Below are 7811 nucleotides of genomic sequence, written 5' to 3'. Positions count from 1 at the left end.
AAAATATGTTTTTGATGCTGCCGACTGATGGTTTCCAGGGATTATATTACACACCTTTTCCATGAATGAAATGCCTGGAAGAAAGAGTATGATCATTATGTGGTGCTAGTCTCAAGAGGGACAGTTTGCAGAGTCTGAACCAAACCTGCAGCAGTGGGTGCATCTACCCTGATCGCCCAACCTACTTGCCCCTCGCAGGCTTGTCTAAAATTGGCCCACTGCTGTTATAGGAGAAGTCTATATCTCACCAGACATGCAGTGCCGTACGCCCCCCATACTTTGCTTCTGGGGCCCCCCAGAGGACAACTGGGCACTCAGGTTGGCACACTTACACACTCAAGCCAAGAAAGGGGGGTTGCTGTACTGTTCCTCGAGAAAGAAGAGGTAGGGAAATTCTTGCTGGCGTGACCAAAGGGGGGAGGGATATTACTAATACCCTGGGGCATCCATTATGTTGGAAATATTTGCCTCACACACCCCGAGGAGTGTCATGCTTCATCATCGGCGGTTGCTCCTCGTCGGGGAGGCGGTGCAATCCCCGACGGGCACACCTCAGAGAGGGGCTCTTTGGCGAGCTCAAGTTCGGCGGGGATGGGTAGGTCACTACACCCGGACACAGCAGACTTCAGCCACACCTTGGGCTCAGCGCTGTAGTTCAGCCCTGCCGAATACTCATGTGGCCTCTAGGATATGATCATTAGACATAGGCATAGGAGGATCCACTAAGGCAGAGGTCTTCAAACTTTTTGATGCCGAGACCCCCTTGTAAAACCTTTTGAGGGGTAAAGACCCCCTTCCGACAAAAGTTTCTAGAAACTGGTACTCCTCATCATCATCTTTTGACAACCATAAATGCGCCTGTTAGACCTCATCACATCCATCATTCATCCACCCACACTTTCACACATCCATCCATCCTTTCATCCTTCCATCCATCCATCCATCCTTCATCCATCCACACTTTCATCTTTCCATCCATACATCCATCCTTTACCCCTCCACCCTTCCATCCATCTACCCATCATTCATCCACCCACCTTTTCACACATCCATCCATCATTCATCCATGCAACCTTTTATCCATCCATCCATCCATCCACCCTTTCATCCTCCCATCCTTCCATCCATACATCCATCCATCCTTCATCCATCCACCCTTTCATCCATACATCCATCCATCCACCCTTTCATCCATCCATCCTTCATCCCCCCACCTTTTCACACATCCGCCCATGCATCATTCATCCATCCATGCAACCTTTTATCCATCCATACATCCATCCATCCATCCTTCATCCGACCACCCTTTCATCCTTCCATCCATCCACCCTTTCATCCATTCCTCCATCCATCCTTTATCCGTCCACCCTTTCATCCTTACATCCATACATCTATCCTTCATCCATCTACCCTTTCATCCATTCATCCACCCACCCTTTCATCCATCCATCCATCATTCATCCCCCCACCTTTTCACACATCCACCCATGCATCATTCATCCATCCATGCAACCTTTTATCCATCCATACATCCATCCTTCATCAGTCCACCCTTTCATCCGTCCATCCATCCACCCTTTCATCCACCCATCCTTTCATCCATCCATCCTTCATCCGTCCACCCTTTCATCCTTACATCTATCCTTCATCCATCTATCCTTCACCCATCCACCCTTTCATCCTTCCACCCATACATCTATCCTTCATCCATCCATCCACCCTTTCATCCATCCATTCACCCATCATTCATCCACCCATCTTTTCACACATCCATCCATCCATCCATCATTCATCCATGCAACCTTTTATCCATCCATACAACCTTTTATCCATCCATAAATCCTTCATCCATCTACCCTTTCATCCTTTCATCCATCCACCCTTTCATCCATCCATCCTTTCATCCTTCCATCCACCCTTTCATCCATCCATTCCTCATTCATCCACCCACCTTTTCACACACCCATCCATCCTTCATCCTTACATCCATCCACCCACCCATCGTTCATCCACCCACCTTTTCTGTGCCTCTCTCATGGGGGGGTCAGTATCTCTCTGCTCTTCCTTCTTTCCCGCTCATGGGAGGGCATCTCTGTGCGTCCCTGCTGGGGTCGGGGGACGTGTCATGGGACCCACAGCTCCAGGCGCGCAATATGCATTGACCTCAAAGGGCTACACTACAGCCTGCTCCCCCAGCCCCCCTCCGCCCCCCACCCCCCACTTCTCCTCCTCCCCCAGCTCGAACCGGCTTCAGGGACACACACACACACAGTCACACCCCAGTACTTGACAGGTCTTTAGAAGACCTTTTACTTGTTAATGAGGCTTTGATGTTTTTCACACCTCGGTGTGAATCAGGCCTCCGCCATAAACACCCTCGATCAGCCCACCGCCAGGAACTGTGTGCTCTGGCAGAATCTGCGACCCCCTTCCAAGGACTCCACGACCCCCCTGGGGGTCGCGCCCCACAGATTGAAGACCTCTGCACTAAGGTAACATTACAACACATTTGACACGAGCATGTTGTTGTCTTCACTTTTGGTCCTGAAGAATCGCGGTAAATATACCAATAGCGAGAAACATGTTGACCACATGCACCACTAGTATCTTCTAGGGTCACACAACATAATAGGTTGACACCTAGGGAACTAGCTTCACCTTTTACCCGTAGCTAGGGGACCCCCAGAATAAAATCCATTCCGGTACCCCTTGTTACATTTTAGCCACCTTACCATAGGTATACACCTCCCTGCCCACATACCCCCACTTCACCTATAGGCAGTTGGAAAAAAGATCTCCGCCAAAGAGCCCCTCTCTGAGGTGTGCCCGTCGGGGATTGCACCGCCTCCCCGACGAGGAGCAACCGCCGATGATGAAGCATGACACTCCTCGGGGTGTGTGAGGCAAATATTTCCAACATAATGGATGCCCCAGGGTATTAGTAATATCCCTCCCCCCTTTGGTCACGCCAGCAAGAATTTCCCTACCTCTTCTTTCTCGAGGAACAGTACAGCAACCCCCCTTTCTTGGCTTGACTCTCTAGTACTCTGTACGGACACTAAGCTGTTACTGGACCTTCCACCATCTTGAGTGGTAAATAGTGTCCCCTCGCCTCCCCCTTTTTTGAAACCCACACTTACACACTGGCATGCACTTGAGTTGCAAATGTTGGACGACTTCTATGTTGACGGAGCATTGGTCCTGTTCAAAACCCTTGCGGAGGACTATGGCCTACCAGCGGGTTAATTTTTGCTTCACACCTCCATCAAAAGAGCACTCACAGCGGCCTGGGGAGACATTAATGCAGAGCCAATGATGCATCTTTTGATACAGTACTTACACATGATGTTTAATGGATCACATATAATACTTTGGTTAGTAGAGGCATTACTCACACACACAATAAAACCACTGACAACCGTGCACTTGAAATGGGAAGAAGACATGGAAAATCCATGGACAGATCGTGAGTGGGAGACCATACTTGCTAATCCCACGTGCATACTGAGTAACTCCAAATTTCGTCTCATACAAACATACATCACACATAGAGCATACCTCTCACCAGACAAACTAGGAGCCTTATAAAATGGTCAGTCATTTTCTGTATAAAATTACTTTGCACTTTCTTAATAAGTAACTATAATAAAAGAAAAAAGCTGCCAGTCCAAGACGAGCACATCTGTATAAATTAGGGATTATTTGTATCAAAGTCCATTGTTCATCATATTTTGAACCAGTTTTGGCCAAATGCTTAATGACATCTACCCAGTTCCACCCTCGTAGTAACTCCCCTTTGGGATCTGTCTTATCTGCTAACTTACGTTTTTGAGATTTTGACAACTGCTCCTTTTTATCCTTTTTCTTGTTCGACGAAACAGAGTTTACAACAGAATCCTCATTTCCAATTGAAGTCACAGCATTGACATAAGGTTGGTGATCTTCCATAAACTGCTCTTTGTTATCCTTGGCATATTCAAACAGTGTGTATGTCATGGGGGTCCCTAGATTAGCTTCAACATGTTCCAGTAATTTATCTAATATGCTTTGTTTAACAGCTGGTGATTATTATTAAAGAAAGCGTTCATAGATATGTTGGGTGTAGTTTCCAGGTACGTTTCAGGCCAGGATATGTCTACAAGGAAGGTTTTAGGATCGCCATCATCACGTAACCTGTACTGAAAAGCAGCAGGACCAAGTTCTTTGAAACACTCATCTCCTTCGTAGATGGAACGCAATGCTTCAAGTTCCATCTCCTGGTCCTCGTTAGCCGTCATGCTGCTGCCCTACAACCTTCTACTCTGAAGGACGCAGCTGCCTTTCTCCAGGCTGCACGTGCAGCAGCCTGCAACGTCCACTTCCCTGAGTCCAGAATTCTTGTACTTACGTCACCACGACTTCAACACCCATTAGTTTTCTTCTGTTTGTAGGCAGGAACTCTGCATCCTTTCAATTCCCACGTTTCTTTCATACCCTTTTCAGAACCCGCTCATTTAACAGTCACTAAACTGAGCAGAAGGTGGTCCTAACCCTCACCCGTGCGCATTGATTGGATACTTGACCAGACAAACTAAATCACTACTTTCATATGGCTACCTCTGCTTGTCCCTGTTGTTTCCAGACAGACACTGAATTTCTTCACATGATGTGGTCATGTACATCTCTGAGCGTTTACTGGTAGGAGGTTATGGAAGCAATAGCGAGGTGCATTGGAAGACCGCCTCTACGGTTGTGGGAGGAATGTATTCTTGGCTTTTACCCTAGGTCGAAGAAACACAGAGTCTCTGCAAGATTCACCGATTTAGGCCTCATAGTAGCCAAACGCTTAATAAAGAAAAAATGGAAACGCGCTGAACCTCCAGTAATACACAGCTGGAAAAACTCACTTATAAAATGGGCTCAAGCTGAAAGCACGTCGTTGCACAGGGAGGAAAGAGCAGGGCTGCGCTAATACCCCATTGCGCAATATTTGGATACTGTGCTTGTGGAAATAGAATATGTAAACAGAGATAGTGTGCCCAGCTCTCCACATGCAGACATTGAGTAGAAGCTGGACAATAGACAACGGATGCCCCCACATACTGACCTTACACTTGATACAACACTGTCAGGCCAAAAAACAAGGAAGCAGAAGATACAAAGCATTACTAACAGGACAATCCTAATTAAGCATTGCACATACCAGGGGAAGGTGGAACAACGGGACAGTGATGGATATGCCATGGATCAATAACAGAAATACAGTCACCTCGTCAAACTACTATGACCCAACCACAAGGGCTTTATATTGGCTGTTTTATTATCTCTTTTTTTATTCTATCCTTGTTTAATCTTTTTGGTTTTAAAACTGGAAGTTGTATCACATTTGCATTACAATATGTTGCTACACTGTGAAATTTGATATAGAACTGTGAAATATATGTCATACGGGTGGATAGACAAACAACTTTCTTGGGGACGGGGCAACTCACATAACAGACGGAGTACACTTTATCAATATATGGACCACATACTATGGGTTCACCACCAAACACGATTGTCATTTGCAAACGTATAAAGAGTTAATGCATCAGTCCCAATTATGCTGCTTTATACTCACTATCTACAACTGACTCTGTAAAAGTGTGTATATCATTTTTGTGAACTCTACCATGCCCCTAGGCCTCATGTATTATGATTATTCACATATTCTTTTACCGCTGTTCAAATACGAAAAATGCAAATAAAGATATTTTAAAAAAAAAAAAACAGTGGGTGCATCTATAAGCCACACCGTCTGGGTGTTTCATGTATTTGTGTTCTTCTGGAGTAATCATACCTGACCAGAAAGGTATGACTGTGTATAAAGTGTATATGTTAATGGAAAACTATTTAATAAAAGAAAGACTCACTTGTTGAAGACCCGTGGAAAAAGTGTGTTTGGCATTGGGTAGCCCTATTGTTTACGTACATGCATATGTATTAAGGCCACAGGTTGAAAGGACAAGGCACTATTGTTAAAAATGCAAATGCATGCAGGTACTTCCTCTTCTAACCTGAATGCCTCACCAGATTCTATCTGGAGAGGACATTATAGTTTCATCACAGTTGCAAGGTTTCACAGTTCCAGGATCCCTCCGAACAGTTCCAGATCTGAATGGTATTTGCACTGAAATGTACAAGAATCTGGTGTGTACATTCCAAGCCACTTACAGAGGTAGTCACGGAACAATGAAACCAATGCAAGGTGTGTTAGGCAGAGCATGCATTGCTGTTTGGAAACTGAAGGCTGGTTAAGGGAGTGAGTGCTCTGTCCACAAAAGCCATCTTCGAATGTTCAGCACATGATGGACAATTGTGAATTAATAGTACTGTGCAATGGCTCTCAGGTCAGCAAACGAGTGAAGAGAGCTACTTCCTTGTCTCATATTGTAATTGTATTTATTTAGCGGTTACTACCCCTGATGAGGTGTCAAAGTGCTTTTTGGTGAGTAGCATGCTACTGCCTAACCCAAAAAGGATTAGTGGTGGACTAGTATGTAAGCTACTCCCGTGAATGAAGGCACTAGTTTGATGCACAAGGGAAGTCATGGCTGCACTTAAGGCTCGTCTGGTATGTACACAGCAATAAATGCTGTTAGACATGCTGTTGAATGACCAGTGTTAAAACTCAGTGAGTCTGGGCTCAGTGAACGGTGCCACTCAATTACCATTCTGCCCAAAACTCTTCACATGAGTGGTGCCATACAAACGATTTCTCAAAAGTGAATAAATAGTATTAATATTGTTACTCACACTTAAAAGATTGATGCTATACCATAGACTCGTTGAGACTAAACCATGGATGGACGGTGCCATAGGAAGAGGCACGGCAAAGCCTGTAAATATCAAATAATCTTCAACAGTGAATGGTGGTCTGCAGAGTGCCCTTTGAAAAGAAAAAAAGCATGAAAGTGTTTAAAAAAAAGAGTTTGGGGAGAGCAACTGTGGGGAGTGGAGCGGAAAGCAACACAGGGACCCAAGCAAATCTAGGGGGTGCTCATCTTTGCATCTGTGTGCCCTAAACGTTGTCTCGCACATTACAGGCACTGGTAAAGCTTGGGTTCCACACGCTGAACAAAGCTACTGAATAATCTCCCAAAAATTATGGGAGGCCCTGGCTGTGGCAGCAGCGTTTGTGGTGGTGCGATGTGCAGTACTAAAGGGCAGCAGATCTGCGCTGCAGGCTTCAAAGTGCATGTACAAGTCATGGTATTTAAGGCGTGTTTGTTGTAAAAATAAAGGTGAAGATAGTTGCCGTACACAAGAGTCTTGTGACATTTTGGGATGGAGTGTCCTGGAAAATACGAATGAATTTCCGGAATCAACTGAGACTTTCTATCGAGTGCCTTGGTTAAAGCCTACATTGAAGATGGCTTGAGGACTTCTGGGGATCAGGATACCACAAGAGGAGAGGTACCTTATTGGCTGCTGTGCTTGGGTCCGGGACCCGCAACCGCAGAGTTTTCGAAATGTGGCGAGCTCAAATAAGTCGCTAAAAGAGCGTGCAAATAACTGGAGCCGCGTCCAAGGACTCAACGCTGCAGTCATAGCGCAAGAAAGAGGAGGAAATGCGTACCGGCCACTTAGGATCCGTGTTCGATCCTTGGCGTCTGCAAATGTAATATTGGTTGCATATTCAACACTTGGGGGTCCATTAGGATGTCGAGCGGTGGCACCACCGCGGTGGTGGCGGGGCGGAAAAACAGCTTTTTCCGCCTGCGAGCAGCGGAACTCACGTCTGCCACATTAGGATAGGTAAACATAGGTCATTTCCCGTCCGCCGCGGAGCG

At 45.9% G+C, this 7811-nt stretch overlaps 1 pseudogene; it reads right to left on the bottom strand.

Moving 5' to 3' along the window:
* Window positions 1–3597: 3597 nt before the first annotated feature.
* LOC147701462 (RWD domain-containing protein 4 pseudogene) lies at window positions 3598–4351 on the bottom strand (annotated as a pseudogene).
* Between the last annotated feature and the right edge of the window lie 3460 nt (window positions 4352–7811).

This window comes from Lissotriton vulgaris, chromosome 7 (assembly GCF_964263255.1).
Source record: "Lissotriton vulgaris chromosome 7, aLisVul1.2, whole genome shotgun sequence".
NCBI classification, from domain to species: Eukaryota; Metazoa; Chordata; class Amphibia; order Caudata; family Salamandridae; genus Lissotriton; species Lissotriton vulgaris.
The sequence above is the reverse complement of the archived record's forward strand: the minus strand, read 5'-3'. Positions and strand labels throughout refer to the sequence as shown.